At 37.0% G+C, this 22,531-nt stretch overlaps 1 pseudogene; it reads left to right on the forward strand.

The window, feature by feature from the left end:
• Positions 1-11,371: 11,371 nt before the first annotated feature.
• Positions 11,372-11,844, forward strand: LOC123576142 (annotated as a pseudogene).
• The last annotated feature ends 10,687 nt before the right edge of the window (positions 11,845-22,531 follow it).

Here is a 22,531-nt window from a genome sequence, read left to right on the forward strand (position 1 = left end):
TTCATAAACCAATCAATATGATACATCACATCAATAAGCAAAAGGATAAGAACTATATGATCTGTTCAAAAAATGCAGAAAAAGCATTTGACAAAGTACAACATATATTCACAATAAAAACCGTCAACAAGGTAGGTATAGAGGGTACATACCTCAACATAATAAAAGCCATGTATGAAAAACCCACAGCTAACCTCATACTTGATGAGGAAAAACAGAGCTTTTCCCCTAACATCAGGAACAAGACAAGGATATCCACTCACACTCTCTGATTCAACATAGTACTGGAAGTCCTAGCCACAGCAATCAGAAAAGAGAAAGGAATAAAAGCCATCCAAATTTGTAAGGAAGAAGTAGAAGTTTCACTATTTGCAGACAACATGATAATATATATAGAAAACTTGAAAGATTCTACCCAGAAACTGCTAAACTAATAAATGAATTCAGTGAAGTCACAGGATACAAAATAAATGTACATAAATATGTTACATTTATATATATTAATATTGTAAGCACCAGAGAGAGAAATTAACAATCCCGTTTACAACTGCACGAAAAATAATAAAACACCTAGAAGAAAACTTAGAGGTAAAAGACCTGTACTCAGAAAACTATAAAACACTGATGAAAGAAATTGAATAAGACACAAACAAATGGAAAGACATTTCATGTTCACAGATTGAAAGAACGAATATTGTTAAAATGTCTATACTACCCAAAGCAATATACACATTTAATGCTATCCCTATCGAAATACCAACAGCATTTTTCACACAATAAGAACAAACAATCCTAAAATTTACATGGAACCACAAAAGAACCCAAATACTCGGAGAAATATTGAGGAAGAAAAATGAGGTATCACAATTCTGACATCAAGTTATATTACAAAGCTGTAGTAATCAAAATAGTATGGCAATGGCACAAAAAAAGACACACGGATCAATGGAATAGAACAGAAAACCCAAAAATAAACTCACAGTTATATGATCAATTAATCTTTAATAAAGGAAAGAGGAATATCCAATGTGAAAAAGACAGTCTCTTCAACAAATGGTGTTGGGAAAATTGGACAGCTATGTGCAAAAAAAGAATGAAATTGGACCACTCTTCACTATACACAAAAATGAACTCAAAATGGATTAAAGACCTAAAGGTCACACCTGAAAACATAAAAATCCTAGAAGAGAATACAGGCAGTAATTTCTCTGACATCAGCCTTAGTAACTTCTTTCTAGATATGTCTTCTGAGGCAAGGGAAACAAAAGCAAAAATAAACTATTGGGACTATATCAAAAGAAAAGCTTCAGCAAAGTGAAGGAATCAACTAAACTAAAAGGCAACCTCAGGAATGGGAGAAGATATTTGCAAATAACATATCAGATAAAGGGTTAGTAAAAAAAATAGAGAGAGAACTGATATAACTCAACACCCAAAAAACAAACAATCCAATTAAAAATGGGCAGAAGATTGGGGTGCCTTAGTGGCACAGTCGGTTAAGCGTCCGACTTGAGCCCAGGTCATGATCTCACACCTCGTAAGTTCAAGCCCCACACTGGGCTCTCTGCTGACAGCTCAGAGCCTGGAGCCTGCTTTGGGTTCTGTGTCTCCCTCTCTGCCCCTCCCCCATTTGCATTCTCTCTCTCTCTCTTAAAAATAAACACTTTCCAAAAATGGGCAGAAAACAACAGACATTTCTCCAAAGAAAACATACAGATAGCCAACAGACACATAAAAAGATCCTCAACATCACTCATCATCAGGAAATGTAAATCAAAACTACAATGAGATATCACTTCACATCTATCAGAATGGATAAAATCAACAACACAAGAAACAACAAGTGTTGACGAGGATGTGGAGAAAAAGGAACATTCATGCACTGTCAGTGGGAATGCAAAGTGGTGCAGCACTGTATAAAACAGTATGTAGGTTCCTCAAAAATTTAGAAATACCTACCATCCACTACTAATACCATTACATTATTTACTCAAAAAAAATACAAGAACACTAATTCAAAGGGATACATGGACCCCTATGTTTATTGCAGCATTATTTGCAATAGTCAAATTATGGAAGCAGTCCAAGTGTCCATCAATAGATGAGTAAAGAAGATGTGGTATACATATGTGGTGGAATATTATTTAGCCACAAAAAAGAATGAAATCTTGGCATTTGCAATGACATGAATGGAGCTACAGAGTATAATGCTAAGTGAAATATCAGTCAGTAAAAGACAAATATCATGTGATTTCACTCATATGTGAATTTATGGAAAAAAACAAATGAACAAAAGAGAGAGAAAAAACAAAGAACAGACTCTTAACTACAGAGAACAAACTGATGGTTACCAGAGGGGAGATGGGTTGGGGGATGAGTGCAACAGATGAAAGAGATAAAGAGTACACTTATCATGATGAGTACTGAGTGATATACAGAATTGGTGAATCACTGTATTGTATACCTGAAACTAATATAACACTGTGTATTAACTAACTGGAGTGAATGAATGAATGAATGAATGAACGAATAAATAAATAAATAAAGACTCGTGATTAGTTGGAAATATTGAGATGATTGGTTCTGTAAGAGAAGCTTTTTTCACTAGCAGGAAAGCAAAGGAATGTTCTGGTATTCAATTGTCACTCACCCATCCAGGAGTGGATAGTGACACCACAATTGAAGTATTCTCTTGGGAAGCTGATTTTGAATTTTTCTTTCTTTTTTATCTTTAAAGTTTGCATGCCTTCCTCAGAGGAAAAGCACACCTCTCTTTGATCTCAGTGGTATCATGAGACTAAGATGCTGCTATGGACTGAAATGTGTCCCTCCAAATTTATGTTGTCGTCCTAACCCTCACTATGACTGCATTTGGAGATAGGACCTTTAAAGAGGTAATTAAGGGGGCATCTGAGTAGCTTAGTCCAACTTTGGTTCAGGTTATGATCTCACAGTTCATAGGTTCAAGCCCCGTGTCAGGTTCTGTGCTGACAACTCAGAGCCTGGAGCCTGCTTTGGATTCTGTGACCCCTCTCTCTTTGTCTCTCCCTCCCTCCCTCTCCCTCTCTCTCTCTCTCTCTCAGTCTCTCAAAATTAAATAAATATTTTTAAAAATTTTAACAAAAAAATAAAGAGGTAATTAAGGATAAACGAGGTCACACAGGTGGGGCCCTCATCCAATAAAACTGGCATCACTATAAAAAAAGGAGAAACATCAGGGGTCTCTATGCATACCTAGAGAAAAGGCCATGTGAGGATACACCAAAAAGGCGGCCATCTGCAACCAGCAGGAAAAACCAAACCTGCTGACACCCTGGTCTTGGACTTCCAGGTTTCCAAACAGTGAGAAATAAATTTCTGCTGTTTAAACTACCCATTCCAGGGTATTTTGTTATGGCATATCTAGAAGACTAATGTGGATACCAAATCCTTAATATAACTTCTCCTACTAGACGGTGCCTGAAACTTCACCTTAGGTACTCCTCTTAAATTATTTAAAGAGCACACAGCTAAGGACCAAGTACATGACATTTGGGACACTAAAAATTAGATAGAAACATACAGTCTTATGAACTCAACACGTTAAGGAAAGACTCCAAGATAATCACATCTGGGAAGAAAGGACATCCCAGAAAGAAGAGAGCCAGAAAAGAGTGTCCTAGATTCTGTCTATAATCTCTGCTCAAATCTCTGGCTAACTCTTGAACCATGTTTGCACAGGGCAAATTGCAATCAGCCTAGATAAGGCTAGAGGAGCTAAAATGAAACTTTAGCTATTGCTCTCTTATAGAAAAGACCAAATTTTCAGTTTGAGCTGAGCCAAACTGACAAAACAAATCAGTATCTTCAAAAAAATAACGAGTGACATTACTGCAAATGGCAGAATGGAGAACTCCAAACCTTCATCTCTCTTAAAGCAATCAACAAGCTGACAAAAAAAAAAAGTCAGAATCAACTTTTTCTGAACTCTGGATATAATAAAAGACTTAAAACATCCAGAAGAACACATAATAAAGAAAGAAACTACTGAGTTTTGGTAAGAGAGGACTGTAGCATTTATTTACCTAAAATCCCCACCCCACCCAGATCAGGTGGCAACCATGAAGATAGTGGCCCAGATTCCTGATGCAGCTTTCTGGTGACAAAGGTGAACAATATGAACCTTGTCCTTAAAGAACTGTAGTTGTGTTTTTGTTCTATCTGATAGCTCACTGAGGTGTCACCTCAGGGACTTCTCTACTCCCTCTTTACACCCACATAATTTAGAGCTTTCTCAGGCCTGAAGAGTGGTGGGAATATAAAATTATGCAGTTCTTTTGGAGAAGAGGTTAGGATTTACTCAAAAATGTAAGCAGAGAATTAACATGTAACCCAATAATTCCAATCCTAGGTACATATCCAAAAGAATTGAAAATAGGTGTTCAAATAAAAACTTGTACATTAATGATTCTAGCAGTTCTATTCACAATAGCCATAAGATAGAAACAACCCAAATGTCCAACAACTGGTGAGTGGATAAACAAAATGTGGCATATCCATATAATGGAATATTATACAGCCATAAAAAGGAGTGAAATACTCATAGACATACTACAACATGGATTAACCATGAAAACATAATGCTAAGTGAAAGAAGCTAGACACAAAAGACTACATATTCATTATTTGACTTACATGAAAAACAGAGTCAGCAAATCCATAAGAAAGAATGCAGATTAGTGATTTCCAGAGGATGGGGGCAGGGGAGAATGAGAAGTGAGTAACCAACTGACACAGGTTCCCTTCTAGAAGATGAAAATGTTCTGAAACTAGATAGTGGTGACAGTTAATATTATGAATACACTAAATGCCAGTAAATTGTAAACTTTTAAATGGTTAAGGGCGCCTGGGTGGTTCAGTCAGTTAAGCGTCCAAGTCTTAGTTTTGGCTCAGGTCATGATCTCATGGTTTGTGAATTCAAGCCCCAAGTCAGGCTCCGTGCTGACAGCATGAAGCCTACTTAGGATTCTCTCTCCTACTTTCTCTCTGCTCCCCATCCCCACTCACTCACATGCTTTCTCTCTCAAAACAAATAAACTTTAAAAATAAATAAACAAATAAATAAAATGGTTAAAATGTTGGGTTTTATGTTTTATGAATTTTATGAATTTATTAGAATAAATGAATTCAGTAATGTTGTAAGATATAAAACCATTACACAAAAATCTGTTGTATTTCTATACACTAATAACAGACTATCAGAAATGAGAAATTTGAAAAACAATCCATTTAGAATTGCATCAAAAAGAATAAAATACCTAGAAATAAATTTAAGTAAGGAAGTGAAAGACTTGTGTAGTGAAAATCTATGAGACATTAATGTAAGAAATTGAAGATACAAAAAATGGAAAAATAATTTTTGATCATGGATTATAATAATAAATACTTTTTAAATGTCCATACTACCCAAAGCAATCCACAGACTCAACACAATCCTTATCAACATTCCAATGGTATTTTTCACAGAAATAGAAAAAACAATCTTAAAATTTGTATGGAGCCACAAAAGGCCCCAAATTCCCAAAGCAATCTTGAGAAAAATGAACAAAGCTAGAGATGTCACACTCCCTGGTTTCAAACTCTATTACAGAGCTATAATAATTAAAACAGTATAATTACTGGCATAAAAGCAGACAGATTAATCAACAGAATAGTGAGCCCAGAAATAAACACATGCATATTTGGTCAATACAATTACAAGAAAGGATCCAAGAATATATAATGGAGAAAGGGCAGATCAATAAACAGTGCTGGGAAAACTAGACAGTCACATGCAAAAGAATGAAACTGGACTTTCATACACCATACACAAAAATTAACTCAAATGGGTTAAAGATATGAATGTAACACCTGAAATTATAAAAGTTCTAGAAGAAAACATAGATGGTAAGCTTCTTTTTTTTAATATTTTTTAAAGTTTATTTATTTATTTTGAGAGAGAGAGTGAGTACATGAACAGGGGAGGGGGCAGAGAGAGAGAAAGAGAGAGAGGTAATCCCAAGCAGGTTCTGCAGGGACAGCACAAAGCCCAACAGGGTGCTCAAAATCGCAAAACTGTGAGATGATGACCTGAACTGAAATCAAGATTTGGATGCTTAACTAACTGAGCCACCCAGGTACCCCAGGTGGTAAGCTTCTTAACATAAATTTTGGCAATAATTTTTTGAATCCGACACCAAAAATAAAAACAAAAGCAAAAATTAGCAAGTAGGACTATATCAAACTAAAAAGCTTCTGCACAACATAGGAAAATAATCAACAAGACAAAAAGGTAACCTACTGGATGGGAAAAGATATTTGCAAATCATATATCTTGTAAAGGGTTAATATTCAAAATATATAAAGAACGGTAACAACCCAATAGTGAAAACAAATAATTCTATTTAAAAATGGGGAGAAGATCTGAATAGACATTTTTCTAAAGACATACAAATGGCCAACAAGCACATGAAAAGATGCTCAACATCATTAATCTTCCAGAAAATGAAAATCAAAACCACAATGAGATATCACCTCACACCTGTCAGAATGGCTAGTATCAAAAAGATAAGAAATAACAAGTTTTGGTGAAGATATGGAGAAAAGAGAAAACTTGCGCACTCTTAGCGGGACTGAAAATTGATACAGCCACTATGGAAAACAGTTTGGAGGTTTCTCACAAAATTAAAAATATAATTATCAGGGTACTTGGGTGGCTCAGTTGATTAAGCATCTGACTTTTGATTTCAACTCAGGTCATGATCTCAGTTTGTGGATTCAAGCCCTGCATTGGGCTCTGCACTGACAGCACAGAGCCTGCTTGGGATTCTCTCCCTCTCCCTCTCTCTCTGCCGTTCCCCTGTTCATGCTCTCTCTCTCTCAAAATAAATAAGTAAACATTAAAAAAATAGAATTATCATACGATCCAGCAATTCCACTTCCAGGTATTTACAGGAATATATATGAAAAATGAAAACACCAATTTGAAAAGATAATAGGCATCCCTAGGCCCACTGTAGCACTCTTTCCAACAGAAAAGATATGGAAACAATCTAAGTGTCCAATGATAGATGAATGGATAATAAAATTGTGGTATATATACCACGGAATATTATTCAGCCTTAACAAGGAATGAATCTTTTTCATTTGCAACAATATGGATGAACCTCAAGCCTTGAGGATTTTATGCTAAGTGAAATAAGTTAGAGAAAACCAAATACTGCATAATCTTTTATTTGCCATCTTTAAAAAACAAAAAAAACAAGATCATAGATACAAAAAAACATATTAGTAGTTGCCAGAGGCAGAGAGAGGGTAAGAGAAAAGGGAGAAGAGGGTCATAAGTAAAAAAAAAAAAAAAAAAAAAAAAAAAAGTTTTTAATTAAAAAATAATTTAAACAAAATTTTTTTAACGTAATAAAATTCAGTCTCCATAGTCTCCAGTATTTTTCACAATGTCCAGGATACAATACAAAATCACTTAACATATCAAAAAATAGAATAAACATTATTTATACTCAAACAGAAGGACAGGAAAGTGTGACCTCAGGATACTCTGGACTTTAAAATTAGCAGACAATGATTTTTCTTAAGTTTATTTCTTTATTTTGAGAGTGAGGGAGAGAACACCAGCAGGAAAACTTCTGCTCTGTGAAAGCCGCTGGTAAAAGAGTGAAGAGAGAAGTCCAAGACTTAGAGAAAATATCAACAAAATATATATTGGAAAGAAGACTCGTATCTAACACATACCAAGAATTCTTAAAACTGAACAATAAAAAAAATAACAATAAAAATAGGGAGATTCATGAGATTCTTTGATGGACTATACCCCACTTCCAGTGCCACCATTCTGTCACTGAAATTATTCTCAAGAAACTGAATGACCCATTGGAAAAAGCCAGGGCTGTTAACATGGGTGTTGCTGTGGGCTTGTCATATATGGGCTGTTCATTACATTAAGGTATATCTCCTCTACACCCAGTTTGAGTTTTTACCATGAAAGGATATTGAATTCTATCAAATGCTTTTCCTACATCTATGGAGATACTTATATGACTTTTATCCTTCATTCTGTTAATGTGTATCGCACTTGATTTATGGATGTTGAACTATCGTTGCATCTCAGGGATAAATCCTTCATGATGATGGGATATAATCCTTTTAAAGTGCTGTTGAATTCAGTTTGCTAGTATTCTGTGGATGCTGCCCCATAATGATGTTTTCTCAATCTTAATATTCAGGGTCTTCCAACACAATGGATGGTCCTCACACAGAGCTCCCAGTCAATCTTCATTTTCCTTCATTTCCAAACCAAGAATAGGCAGATAAAAATCATCATATATTTAAGCAAAATCTACAGCATGGAAGAAAAAAATCATGGGAAGCACAGAAAGAAACTGTCCTTTTAGGAAAAAGCAAGAATTAAAAGGAACAAATAAAAACCATTTTAAAAGTATGCCCTGATTGAAGTAGTCTTTGGAGAGCCAAATATTTCAAACTTATCTCTTGTTTGATACACTGGGATTGTGAAACTTTGGAACAATAAACCAAGATTTGGAGTGGATAAAAGCTACGCTCTTCTTGCATTCTGAACAAAAGTTTATGGCCGGTAGACCCTTAGGAACATTGTCATATATCCTCAGAGATACAAGCACTCTAAAGATTGCTGTCATGTTCAAATCAAAACTAAGATATTAAAGGGGCACCTGGCTGGCTCAGTCAGTGCAGCATGTGTCTCTGGATCTGAGGGTCATGAATTCAAGCCCCACATTGGGCAGAGAGACTACAAAAACAAAACAAAAAAACCACTAAAATATTAAAAAATTTTGATGAGGGGAGGCTTGGTGGCTCAGTCAGTTAAGTATCCGACTTCAGCTCAGATCACAATCTCACTGCTCTTGGGTTCAAGCCCTGCGTTGGGCTCTGGGCTGACAGCTAGGAGCCTGGAGCCTGCTTCATATTCTGTGTCCATTTCTCTGCCCCTCCCCTGCTTTCACTGTCTCTCTCTCTATATATATATCCCTGTCTCTCTCTCTCAAATATAAAATAAAACATAACAAAAATTTTTCTCATTAAAAAATTTAGATGAAGTGTTTGATTGTTATAAAAGAAAAATTAACAGAGGAACCTGGGTGGCTCAGTCAGTTAAGCATCCAACTCTTGATTTCAGCTCATGTCATGATCTCATAGTTAGTGGGTTCAAGCCCTGCATCAGGCTCTGTGCTCTCAGGAGATTCTCTCTTCCCTCTCTTCCTCTCTCTGCCCCTGCTCCACTCACACACATGTGTGCGTGCTCTCTCTCTCTCTCAAAATAAATAAATGTTTTTGAAAAAACAAAAATTAACTCTTTAAAAAAGAGTCAATTAACAATTGACTCAAAATGAAGTAAACAGGGGCGCCTGGGTGGCGCAGTCGGTTAAGCGTCCGGCTTCAGCCAGGTCACGATCTCGCGGTCCGTGAGTTCGAGCCCCGCGTCGGGCTCTGGGCTGATGGCTCAGAGCCTGGAGCCTGTTTCCGATTCTGTGTCTCCCTCTCTCTCTCTGCCCCTCCCCCGTTCATGCTCTGTCTCTCTCTGTCCCAAAAATAAATAAACGTTGAAAAAAAAAAATTAAAAAAAAAAAAAAAATGAAGTAAACAAACTGAATGGAATAAACTGAAGTGGCAAAGTTCTACATCCCAGTTTTCACCAATGCATGAGAGGGAGAGAGAAGGAAAAAAGAAACCAGGCCCAAAGAGCTTTACTTGTTAATCTTCTATAAAGTCAACAAGTAACAATTATTAAGTTATTTAAATTTTACAGCCTTCATAAAAAGATAGAAAACTTCCAGGGCACCTGAGTGGCTCAGTTGGTAGAGCATCCGACTTCAGCTCAGGTCATGATCTCGGGGTTTGTGAGTTCGAGCCCAGCACCCTGTGCTGACAGCTCAGGCCTGGAGCCTGCTTTGGATTCTGTGTCTTAGTCTCTCTCTGCCCCTCCCCCACTTGTGCTCTGTCTCTCTCTGTCAAAAATAATAAATGTAAAAAAAAGAAAAGGAAAAAAAAATTCCCAAGCAAAAATAATATATTAGCAAGTTTGAATTCAAAATTTGATTAAGAAGATAATATGTCATGATTAAGTAAATATTACCCACAGATGTCAGCAAAACTGGCAGGATAAGAAACTCTGAAAGTTCAATCCTCCATAAAATCAATGAAGAAACTTGCAAAAATTGTCAGAATTTATTTAGTCAAGAAAAACTATTAGATATTGGTTAGAAGAGTGAGCTTTGTGGCATTTTAACTTACCCTACTCCCATCTCCTGCTTCCTAGCTATTCAGCAGCTTTGAAAAAACAACAATCCACATTTAGGTACTGGAGGGAGCAAAACAGACCTAGAGCTCTTTCAGAGGCTCAGTTCCAAAAAGGAGTCAGTATTTGATCTGTCTTGTTCCTATAAGGCCCTACTCAAAAGATCTGTCGTTATCAATAAGCAAGAAGGAAATGCCTCATCATATACAAGGGATTCACAATAACATTAATTGCTAATTCCCCACCAGAAACCATGGAGGCCAGAAGGAAGTGGGAAGACATATTCAAAGTGCTAAAAAATTTAAACTATCAACCAAGAATTCTATATCCAGCAAAATTAACCCTCAAAAATGAAGGAGAAATTAAGACATTCCCAGATAATAAAAAAAGTAAGATAGTTCTTCTCTAGCAGATCTGCCCTACAATTAATACCAAAGGAACTTTTTCAGACTGAAATAAAAGGATACTAGACAGTGATAAAATAAAGAGCACCAATAAATGTAACTACATAGGTAAATATAAAAAATGGTAAAAATGTGTTTTTTGTTTTTAATTTATTTTCCATCAAATATAAATGACAGCTGCATAATTCAATAATTACAAATCTACTTTGGAAGGCAAATAAAATTATAAAGATGTAATTTGTGACATAACAGCATATGAGGGTGGGTGGAATGGATCTATAGAGGAGCAAAGTTTTGTATACTGCCGAAATTAAGTTGGTGTTAATTGAAACCAGATTGTTATAAATTAAGAGGTTAATGGTAATCCCTAAAGCAATCTAAGATACATAGCAAAAGAACTGACAACTGATATTTTCTATAGTAGAAAATATCTGCTCTTTCCTTGCGGCCACCCAGTTGCGTGGAGGCGGAGGCTCAGGTGCAGTCAAGATTCAGCTCCACATGGGTGCCTGGGTGGCTCAGTCAGTTAAGTGTCCAAATTCAGCTCAGGTTGTGATCTCACAGTTTGTGAGTTTGAGCCTCGCATTGGGCTCCATGCTGACAGCTCAGAGCGTGGAGCCTGCTTTGGATTCTGTGTCTCCCTCTCTCTGCCCCTCCCCTGCTCATGCTCTGTCTCTCTCTCTCTCAAAAATAAACATTAAAAAAATAGTTGTTGTTTTTTTTTAAAGATTCAGCTCCACCCATAATCTGCCACCATGGCTGAGGAAGGCATTGCTGTTGGAGGTGTAAATACTGAGTTGCTGAAGGCCACTCTCATCCATGATGAGAGTACATGGCCTAGTACATGGAATTCGCAAAGCTGCCAAAAGCTTAATAAGCGCCAAGCCCATCTTTGTGTGCTTGCATCCAACTGTGATGAGCCTATATATGCCAAGTTGGTGGAGGCCCTTTGTGCTGAACACCAAATCAACCTGATTAAGGTTGATGACAACAAGAAGCTAGGGGAATGGGTAGGCCTCAGTAAAATTGACAAAGAAGGAAAACCCTGTAAAGCGGTTGTGTGGTGGCTAAGGACTATGGTAAAGAATTCAGGCCAAGGATGTCATTGAAGAATACTTTAAATGCAAGAAATGAACAAATAGAAAACTTGGTTCTTGTTCCAAGAAAAGAAGGAAAGAAAGAAAGAAAGAAAGAAAGAAAGAAAGAAAGAAAGAAAGAAAGAAAGAAAAGAAAAGAAAAAGAGAGAAAGAAAAGATCTGTTTAACACAAAAGAAAGGAGTAATGGAGAACTGGAGGATCAAAAAAAAAAAAAGACATAAGATATGTTAAAAACAGCAAAATGTGTAATTCCTACCTTATTAGTAATTGTATTAAATGTAAACAGATTAAACTCTCCAATTAAAAGGGAGACATTAATGAACAAAGAAACATGATGAAGCTATATGCTTTATACAATAGACACACTTCAAATTCGAAAACACAAATAGGTTAAAAGAAAATGGAAAAAGATACACCACGTGAAAAGAAATGAAAAGAGCTAGAGTAGTAATATTAACATCAGACAAAACAGAATTTAAGACAAAAATTGTTACTAGAGGGGCACCTGGGTGGCTCAGTCGGTTAAACATCCTACTCAGCTTCAGCTCAGGTCATGATCTTACAGTTCATGGCTTCAAGCCCCACATTGGGCTCTGGACTGACTCTATGCCTGCCTCTCTTTCTGCCTCTCCCCCATTCACATGCACGTGCTCTCTCTCTCAAAAATAAAAAATTGTAATAATTTTGTATTATTATAATTTTTGTATATAATAATTTATTATTGTAAATAATAAAAAAATTCAAAAAATTGTAGTAGAGATAAAGAATGACATTTTATAATGATAAAAAATGTGAACCAAGAAGATATAACATTTATAAACATATATGCATCTAACAGAGCTTCAAAATGCGGGAATAAAAAACTGACAGAATTAAAGAAAGAAATAGTTAATTCAACAGCACTAGTTGGAAATTTCAATATCCTCATTTTCTTTTCATTTTATTTTATTTTTTTTTTTTCAACGTTTATTTTTGGGACAGAGAGAGACAGAGCATGAACGGGGGAGGGGCAGAGAGAGAGGGAGACACAGAATCGGAACCAGGCTCCAGGCTCTGAGCCATCAGCCCAGAGCCTGACGCGGGGCTCGAACGCACAGACCGCGAGATCGTGACCTGGCTGAAGTCGGACGCTTAACCGACTGTGCCACCCAGGCGCCCCAATATCCTCATTTTCAATTATGGACAGAACAGCTAGACAGAAGATCAGTAAGGAAATAGAAGCTTTAAACAACACTATAAACCAACTACACCTAACAGACATCTACAGAATGCTCTGTAACAGAAAAATACATATGCCACTCAAGTGCACATGGAATATTCTCTAAAACAGATGATATTTTAGGACATAAAACAATTCTTATTAATTTGGGAACTGAAATCATGCAAAGTGTATTCTCTGATGACAATGGAGTGAAACTAGAAATCAATAACAGAAGGAAATTGGGGAAATTAAACAACACATTCCAAAATAACCAATGGGTCAAAAGAAATCAGAAAGGAAATTAGAAAATACTGTGAGATTAATGAAAACAAAAAATACAACTTCTAACAATGTGGAACTGAGTCAAAGCATGGCTCAGACGAAACTTTATAGCTGTAAATGCCTACTAATAGAAAGAAGCTAGGGGCATCTGGGTGGCTCCAGTTGAGCATCTGACTCTTGGTTCCTGCTCAGGTCATGGGTCCTGGAATTGAGCTCTGTGTTGAGCTCTGCACTGAGCCTGGAGCCTGCTTAAGATTCTCTATCCTTCCCTCAGGCCCCTCTTCCCTGCTTGTATGGTCTCGGAGAAGGAGAAGAAGGAGAAGGAGAAGAAGGAAAAGGAGAAGGAGAAGGAGAAGGAGAAGGAGCAGGAGCAGGAGAAGGAGAAGGAGAAGGAGGAAGAGGAGGAGGAGGAGGAGGAGAAGAAAATATTTTTTTAAATAAAATAAACAAAAATTAAAAAAGAAGTTTAATTCTGCATATCTCTACACCCTTCCCTTCAGTGACTACACTCGATAATTTAAAAATAGCATTTATACGATCTCACGGTCCGTGAGTTCGAGCCCCGCATCAGGCTATGGGCTGATGGCTCAGGGCCTGGAGCCTGCTTCCGATTCTGTGTCTCCCTCTCTCTCTGCCCCTCCCCCGTTCATGCTTTGTCTCTCTCTGTCCCAAAAATAAATAAACGTTGAAAAAAAAAAAAAAAAAAAAAAAGGGGCGCCTGGGTGGCGCAGTCGGTTAAGCGTCCGACTTCAGCCAGGTCACGATCTCACGGTCCGTGAGTTCGAGCCCCGCATCAGGCTATGGGCTGATGGCTCAGAGCCTGGAGCCTGCTTCCGATTCTGTGTCTCCCTCTCTCTCTGCCCCTCCCCCGTTCATGCTTTGTCTCTCTCTGTCCCAAAAATAAATAAACGTTGAAAAAAACAAAAATAAAATAAAAAAAAAATAAAAATAAAAATAGCATTTATAACATTTAAAAGCCCTCTCTAATACATGGCCCATTTCCTGGCTACTGTATTTCTGTGTAAACAGTAATATTTTCATCACTCACATATAAGACTGGAAACTCTGTCCCCTTCCTACCTTTGTCCCACCTGATCTTCACCAGAAGATTCTCTCTCTCATCCTACCCCATGCTCACACCAAATGAAAAGAAGATGATTTACCATAACAATAAATTAACTGCAACAGGAAAGGTTTGTTTGTTTGACAGGACTCCAGTGTGGAGATGGTGAAGATCCAGGGCAAGCCAGAGCCTGGTAGGGGGAGGGGTAAATGGAAAGAAGACAGGAGAACAAGAGGGAAACAGACTTCCTAGTGCCCCAGGTAGTGAATTCTCAACTGTCTGAAAGGTGACCTGAGGAAAGAAGTTCACAGAAATCATTCAACTCCAAATTTATCCTTGATTCTGTCTAATGAATGCTGTCTGGTATTTGAGACTGAGCCCATATGTCTTTCTAACTATGGCAGTTAATTTATTACAAACTATATTTCAGTGTATGGAGAATGAATGATTCTGTTCTTAATTCCATTTTTCTTTTCATTTGCTTAACAGTCACTAAGCCCCTCCCCTACAAGCTAATCCTACTCTCCTGACAGATTCCTTTCAGTGATATTATTGCTTCACTATTCTTTTTTTCCTTTTATAAAACCCTTCAACTTTGAATGATCTAAGCATCTCAACTAAAGGATATGTCAAAAATAAAGAAATGCAAGCATAAATGAATTGTGTCTTTAAAACAATAGAATTTGGGGAGCACCTGGCCGGCTCATTGAGTGAAGCAAGTGACTCCCAACCTCAAGGTTGTGAGTTCAAGCCCCACATTGGGTGTAGAGATTACTTAAAAATAAAATCTTTAGGGGCATCTGGATGGCTCAGTCAGTTGAGCATCTAACTCTTGATTTTGGCTCAAGCCATGATCCTGGGGTCATGAGATCAACCCCCTCATCAGGCTCTGTGCTGAGCATGGAGCCTGCTTAAGATTCTCTCTCTCTCTCTCTCTCTCTCTCTCTCTCTCTCTGAGCACCCCCCCCACCCAGCTTGTACTCTCTCTGTCTAAAATAAAATCTTAAAAAATAGAACTTTTTATAATTTATATAGAATCACTATTTTTAACAATATCCTTGTTCTAAGGATATTGATCTCACCTCTAGGCTAATGACTGCCAAATTTGATTTTTCCATACCAAATTCTAACTCATACTCCATAATTCAGTTGCCTATTGAACTTTCATTAGATGTCTCATTGTCACAGCACCAAAATACTTAAATGGCACTTGATTCCCACAGAGTTCCCAGTAACAAATCCTCTCATGGTCCTTCTGTATCTCACTTGTTCCTGGGAATTAGGACAGCTTTGCTGGTGCCCTCATTTCAATAAGCCCATCATTAAGGCAACAACTTCAGCTTCTGCCTAAAGTTTCTCTCTCCACAAGGCTCAGGCTCAAATCTAAAGTACCAAGGTCTCCTCCTCCCCATTTCCAGTCACATCTGATGAGGGAGCATAAAGCAAGCTGAGGACAAAACACAAGCTAGCAACCTCCCACCCCCAGGTGGGATTTTTGTGACATTCCCCAGGCACTCCTGGTAGCCCAAGAACAAAGGAAAGGACAGAAAACAAGTGGTTAAACTGACAGAGTCTCCATCAGTTTACAAATATCTTATCAACAGCCTTACCTCCAGGAACTCCCTACTATCTTAATGAGAATGCTTTGCTAGAGGTAAAACAACCCTAGCCTGACAATAGCTAGGCCTCCAGTAATCTGTGAGTCTTCTTTAGCATATGGAAATCCCTTTAAGAAACTTCCTCTTAAAAATGAAAGACTGGGACTTCATCAAGATAAAAAGCTTCAGCACAGGGAAGGAAACAATCCACAAAACTAAAAGGCACCAAAAGAATGGGAAAAGATATTTGCAAATGATGTTATCAGATAGATAAAGGGTTAGTATCCAATATCTATAAAGAACTTCTCAAACTCCATACCTAACAACAAAAACAACAACAAAAATCCAGTGAAGAAATGGGCTAAAGACATGACTTTTCCAAGAAAGAAATCCAGATGGTTAACAGACACATGAAAAAAATGCACATCATTCATCATCAGGAAATACAAATCACAACCACCATGAGATACCACCTCACTACCCTATGACCCAACAATTGCACTACTAGGTATTTATCCAAAGGATACATAAATGCTGATTTGAAGGGACACATGCAACCCAATGTTTATAGGAGCACTATCGACAATAGCCAAAGTATGGAAATAGCCCGAATGTCCATCAACTGATGAATGGATAAAAAAGATGTGGTATATACAATGGAAAATTACTCAGTACTCAAAAAGAATGAAATCTTGCCATTTGCAACAATGTCGATGAAACTAGAGTGTATTATGGTAAGCAAAATAAATCAGTCAAAAAATGACAAATATCATATGACTTAACTCATAAGATACAAAACAGATGAAAATAAGGGAAGGGAAGCAAAAATAATATAAAAACAGAGAGGGAGGCAAACCATAAGTGACTCCTAAATATAGAGAACAAACTGAGGGCTGCTGGTGGGGTGTTAAGCAGGGGAAAGGGCTAAAGGGTGAGGGGCATTAAGGAGGACACTAGTTGGGATGAGCACTGGGTGTTACATGTAAGTGATGAATTACTAAGTTCTATTCTTGAAAAAAATATATTTTTTTTTCTTAAAAAAAAAAAAGAAACTTCTCTTGACTTACTTCCCCCAACTCCACAGTATATAAGCAGTCACTCTTCACAACCATCCAGTGCAGATCTTACTGCCCATGGGTCCTGTCCCATGCTTTAATAAAATCACCTTTTTGCACCAAAGATATCTCAATAATTCTTTCTTGGACATTGGCTCTGGACCCCCAACACTCCAAAACCCTGTCAACATCCAACTACAATCCTTATGCAATTAAACCCTGTGACAGTTTATCTCACAGGTCTACATATAAATCTGTTTTAGACTTATAGTAATATCACTGTAAACTAGTCTGTTCTCTCTTTTCTCTCTACTCCCTCCTCTCTCTCTTTCTCTCTTTTCCTCTCCTTCTTTCCTCCCTCTTTATCAACTAAATTCAAAATGTCACATCAGCTTGTCCATTCCATTTATAATCTATGTTATAAGAGCTCCCAAGGAAAATTAGATACATGAGACTATATGAAAACTATATGAAGAGATCTCTTCAACTATGTTCCTCTTCATTGGAAGTAAATGGAATAACCATGATTTGTGCTTTCAAGCAAGGTATGCAAGATTTTCTATGTCCATTCCCAGCAGATGAACAATATTTTTACAACAAAGGAAAAAAATGCCATTTCTTCACATTCTTTGTTAAGATCCTTTATTTATTTATAGTCAGATCTTGCTAGTTTTTTTATATTGCTATAAAGAACACGGAGACTTTGGATTTCAGTGATGGTGGCCAAAGTAATTCAGATCATCCTCTGAAAAAAGGCAAACTGGAAAGAATAGATAACATACATAAAACATTGACTTGGATAAGTCAGGACAGCTAACAAGATTAAAGAATAATTTATCTGAAATATTAGAGAAGTCAGAGATTCAGAGAGTTTAGCCAAACATTGGCCTCTTTTGCCTTGACTGGTGGCATTTGCCAATTTTGGGTGAGGTGACTGAGATACTATAGAGCGTTTTTTGACAGGTTTATGCAGCAAGGATGACAAAATTGATTCCAGGCTTCCCAATGATAAGAGCTCCAGTAAACCATCCATCTTTGTATTACCACTCCCAAAGAGCATTCTCTGTTGAGTTGAGAGAACCAGAATGAAACCCAGCTTCAAGTTAGTTATCTGAGTGGTTTAGAAAATATTAGTTGGATTAAAGTAATTACATAAGTAGGTGTTTGTAGACATTTGGAAAAGGGAGAAAAAAATCCCTTATGGAAAATGTAACATTTCTCAAGTTCCAACTAATTTCTACAAACAATTTTTAAATGAAATATCTGGCAGAAAATGAAGTATAAGCAAATACAAGAGAAGTCAGGACAACAAACTAGAATAAGTATAAACAACAAACAGCTCTAGATTTGATCATACATGAACTTAAAATAGCTATGCTTTTTTTTTTCATTGAAGAGATTAAAAATTTTGTCAGTGAGCTAAAACTATACCCAGTGACCAGAAAGTTTATAAAGAGCCAAACAGAAATTCTAAAATTGAAAAGGAACCAAAATTAGGAACCCAACTGCTGTGTTTAGCAGCATATTAAACTTAGCTAATGAGGGAATCTATAAACTGAAAGATCAGGAAAAAAAAAAAAACCTTTAATAATGAAGCACAGAAATAGAAAAGGATGCACAAAACAGAATTCAGAGTTTGGTGGTTTTAAGAAATATCCATAATATATCTTATATATTCCATATATCCACAATATATCTTAAGATATATCCACAATATATATTTGACATTCGTCCTCTCAAAAGTTAGAGTTTAATTCCTCTCCTCTAGACTGTGGGCTGGACTTAATAATTTACTTCTAACAAATGGAATATGGTGGAAGTAACAGTGTAGAACTTCCAAAATTAGGTCATAGAAGGCATTACAATCTCTTCCTTGCATTCTCTCTCATTTCACTTAATCTGGGGATAGCCAGATACCCTATCATGAGACATGCAACAGCCTTATGAAATATACTATCCACGTGGTGAGGAAATGTGGCCTCCTTTCAAGAGCCATGTGAGCAAGCCATTTTGAAAGAGTTCCCTTTAGCCACATAAAAACCTTTAGATGAGTATGGTTCTAACCAACATCTCAACTGCAACCTCATGAGAGAGCCTGAGCCAGAATGATGATTGCTCTATAATTCTTGATCTAAAGAAACTGCAGTATAACTAATGTTTGTTGCTTTAAGCTATAAATTTTGGGGTGGTTTGTTATTCAGTCATGGATAACAAATTCACAGAATAAAAGAAAACAGATGCAGTAAGAATTTTTTACACGTTATCTAACTGAGGTTTCAGAAAAAGAGAAAACTGAAAACAGGGTAAAAATAATACCTGAGGAAATATGACTGAGAATTTTTCAAACCGAAAACAAAAATCCATAGGTTCGTGAAGAAAAACTATTCCCAAGAAATGTAAATTAAAAAAAAATCCACATCTGGGGCACCTGGGTGGCTCAGTCGGTTGAGCGTCCAACTTCGGCTCAGGTCATGATCTCGCAGTCTGTGAGTTCGAGCCCTGCATCGGGCTTTGTGCTGACAGCTCAGAGCTTAGAGCCTGCTTCTGATTCTGTGTCTCCCTCTTTCTCTGCCCCTCCCCCACTCATGCTCTGTCTCTGTCTCAGAAATAAATAAACATTAAAAAAAAAACCCACATGTAGGTATATTTAAATTGCTGAGGGAAAAAAAGATAAAGATAAAAACTTAAAAGCACACCCCTCCAAAAAATGATAGAGGTACAAAACTATACTGAGAGACCTTTCTTCTTACCAGAATACAATGGGAACCACAGCTAATGAAATGGCTTATTTAAAGTTATAAAAGAAATTAGCTATTAATCTATAGCTATATAGAGAATATACCCTTTAATAAACAAAACAAAGATATTTCTGAGTAAACAAAAATTGTAGGTCACCAACAGGCCTGCAATAAAGAACTACTGGAAGTATTTCTTCAGGTGGAGGGAATATGATCACAGACAGAGGCATGGAAATGAAGAAAAGAAAAACGAAAAGAATAAAGAACAACAGAGATGATAACTATAGGGGTAAATCTTAGTGAATACTGACTGTATAAAATAAAAATAAGGTTTTCAGCATTTAAAATGCATGTATAATTAAAATATATGAAAATAACACAGAAGGCTGAAAGGGGAAAAAGTCTTTTAAGAAATCACAGAAGTATTAATGTATATTAGATTCTAGTAAGTCGAAAAGCCATGGTATACTATTAAGAGTAGCCACCACAATAACAGTAAAAGAGTGTGTAACTAACAAGTAATGGAAGAGCAGAAACAGAATTCAAAAAACAAAACACTTGACTAATCCAAAAGAGGATAAGAAAGAAACACTGCAGTTAAATTCTCTGCTCAGGGTCTCACATGGCTGAAACCAAGTTGTCAACTCAGGCTGCAATCTCACCTGAGGCTTAGGGGCCTCTTCCCAACTCAGTGCAGTTATTGACAGAATTCAGTTCTTGCAGGTGTAAACTAAGGACTCATTTTCTTATTGGCTGTCAGCTCCTAGAAGTTGTTCTCAGCTCCCAGAAGCCACCTTCAGGTCCTAGCCACAGGCCTTTTGAAACATGAGGGCTTGCTTCTTCAAAGCAAGTGGGAGAATCTCCTTCCAGTCTGCTATGACAGTTTCTTACATAAAGTAATATAACCACAGGAATGACTATCAAATCACCTTTGCCATACTATGTAATCTAATCAAGAGCAATGAGCCCACCATGTCCACAGGTCCAGCCCACACCCACAGGGATAAATCATGCTATGGATGAACACCAGTGCCTCGGAATCTTGGGAACTATCTTAGAATTTGACTTACAGTGTGGACTGTGGGGAGGGAGAGAATACAAAGGAATGGGAAAACCTTGAATGGGTAGAGAGTAACTGGAAAAGGGAATAAAACGGATTGAGGAGTGATGACAAGGGCAAAAAGAGCTGAGCAAACAGCATTGAGGGGAACTGGGAGCGCTTAGAGCTTTGCCTGTCAATAGATTTTGTGTGAGGCAGACAGTAAGAAAGAGACAATAAGGACACAAGACCTTAAAGAAATTCTTCTATTACGTCTTAGTCCCTCTTAAAATATTTTCTTCAGAGACCACCGAAAATATCTTAATTTCTTTCAACAAATTGTATGTGCAGTTATTTTTGTTTGTTTTTATGTTCTGCTTCACTGTTGTTCCTATCAGTGCAAATATGTGCTCAGAATGAACTTCAACATGAGCCAACATTGTTTTGATTATACTGGAAAGATCAGGCTTAGGACGCAAACAGACCTTAAATAAAATCTCTAGTCCTTCACGTACTGGCTAAGTTATGTTTTTAAACCAAGAGCCGCTTATTAAGCATTATGTGCCTATGCTAACTGATGTTGCTTACTTTAGCTGATGATCAAGCTATTGCCTCTAGTGGACTGTTTTATCTCCTATAACCTGGTTAAGTGACAGCTGTGATCACCAGCTTATCCAGAGTGACAATGAAATAACTAAATGTTGTTAATTGCTTCATTAACTTCCTTATGGATAAATTGCTTACAGATAAATTCCCTAATGTCCTTATGGTTACATGCATTAAAAAGGGTATCTATAACTGTCTCAAGTACATAATAAATGTCAGCTTCTACTATGATAGTTTTTATTATTTCTTGCATCCTGGTAAACCAAATAGCATATATTATTATTAAGTCATGATCTGAAAAACAGAAGAGTGAAATTAAAACATGTCAGGAGGAAAGATCATACTAAGATCATGCTTCCCAGCCTAGACTGCAAAAGCACCACAGAGGCTGAGGTTTTCATCTGTCTCACCATAGATTTTTTCTCAGAGCTCTGCTCTGAGTGTTCAGTGAGTACAGTAAGTGCTCAATGAGTACAATATTTAATAAATGAAAACAATATTCAATGTCTGAATACCAGTTGTATTTGTGGTGCACAATGGCCTTATTGAGGGATCCAGGTTCGGATCCAGGTTCAAAGTAGAGGTAGAAGACTTACCTGTCAGAAAGTGAAGGGCTTGGTAGGGCTTAGGAGAGTGGAAAATAAATTATGTTCTTGATAGAAGATACTGTAAGTAATAAGTTCATTCATTTTACAAATATCCTTTGAGCACTTTCTATGTGATAATAGATATGATAATAGACCTTGTAAGGAGTAAAGTATATGAGACATGATTTCAACTCACAAGAATCTTCAGTTCAATAGAGAAAATACTTGTATACCAATAATTTCTATACAAGGCTAGATGAGGTAAGCAGCATGTATAAAACAAAATTGTACAGTTTAGAGAAAAGAGATCACTTTAGACCATGGACTAGCTCAGTGCCATGAGCCAAATTCATCCTGTGGGTTGTTTTTGTCAAGGTCCACAAGCTAAAAAGGTAGTTTTCACATTTTGATAGAAGAATAAATAGATTACATATGGCCTGGACAGCCTAAAGTTTACTATCTGTTACTTTACATAAAGTTTATGGACACCTGTTCATAATGAACAAAGAAGAATAAACAAAAGAAAGCTTCACCGCAGGCACCCTGGATCTGGG

Source organism: Leopardus geoffroyi, chromosome C2, assembly GCF_018350155.1.
Source record: "Leopardus geoffroyi isolate Oge1 chromosome C2, O.geoffroyi_Oge1_pat1.0, whole genome shotgun sequence".
NCBI lineage: Eukaryota > Metazoa > Chordata > Mammalia > Carnivora > Felidae > Leopardus > Leopardus geoffroyi.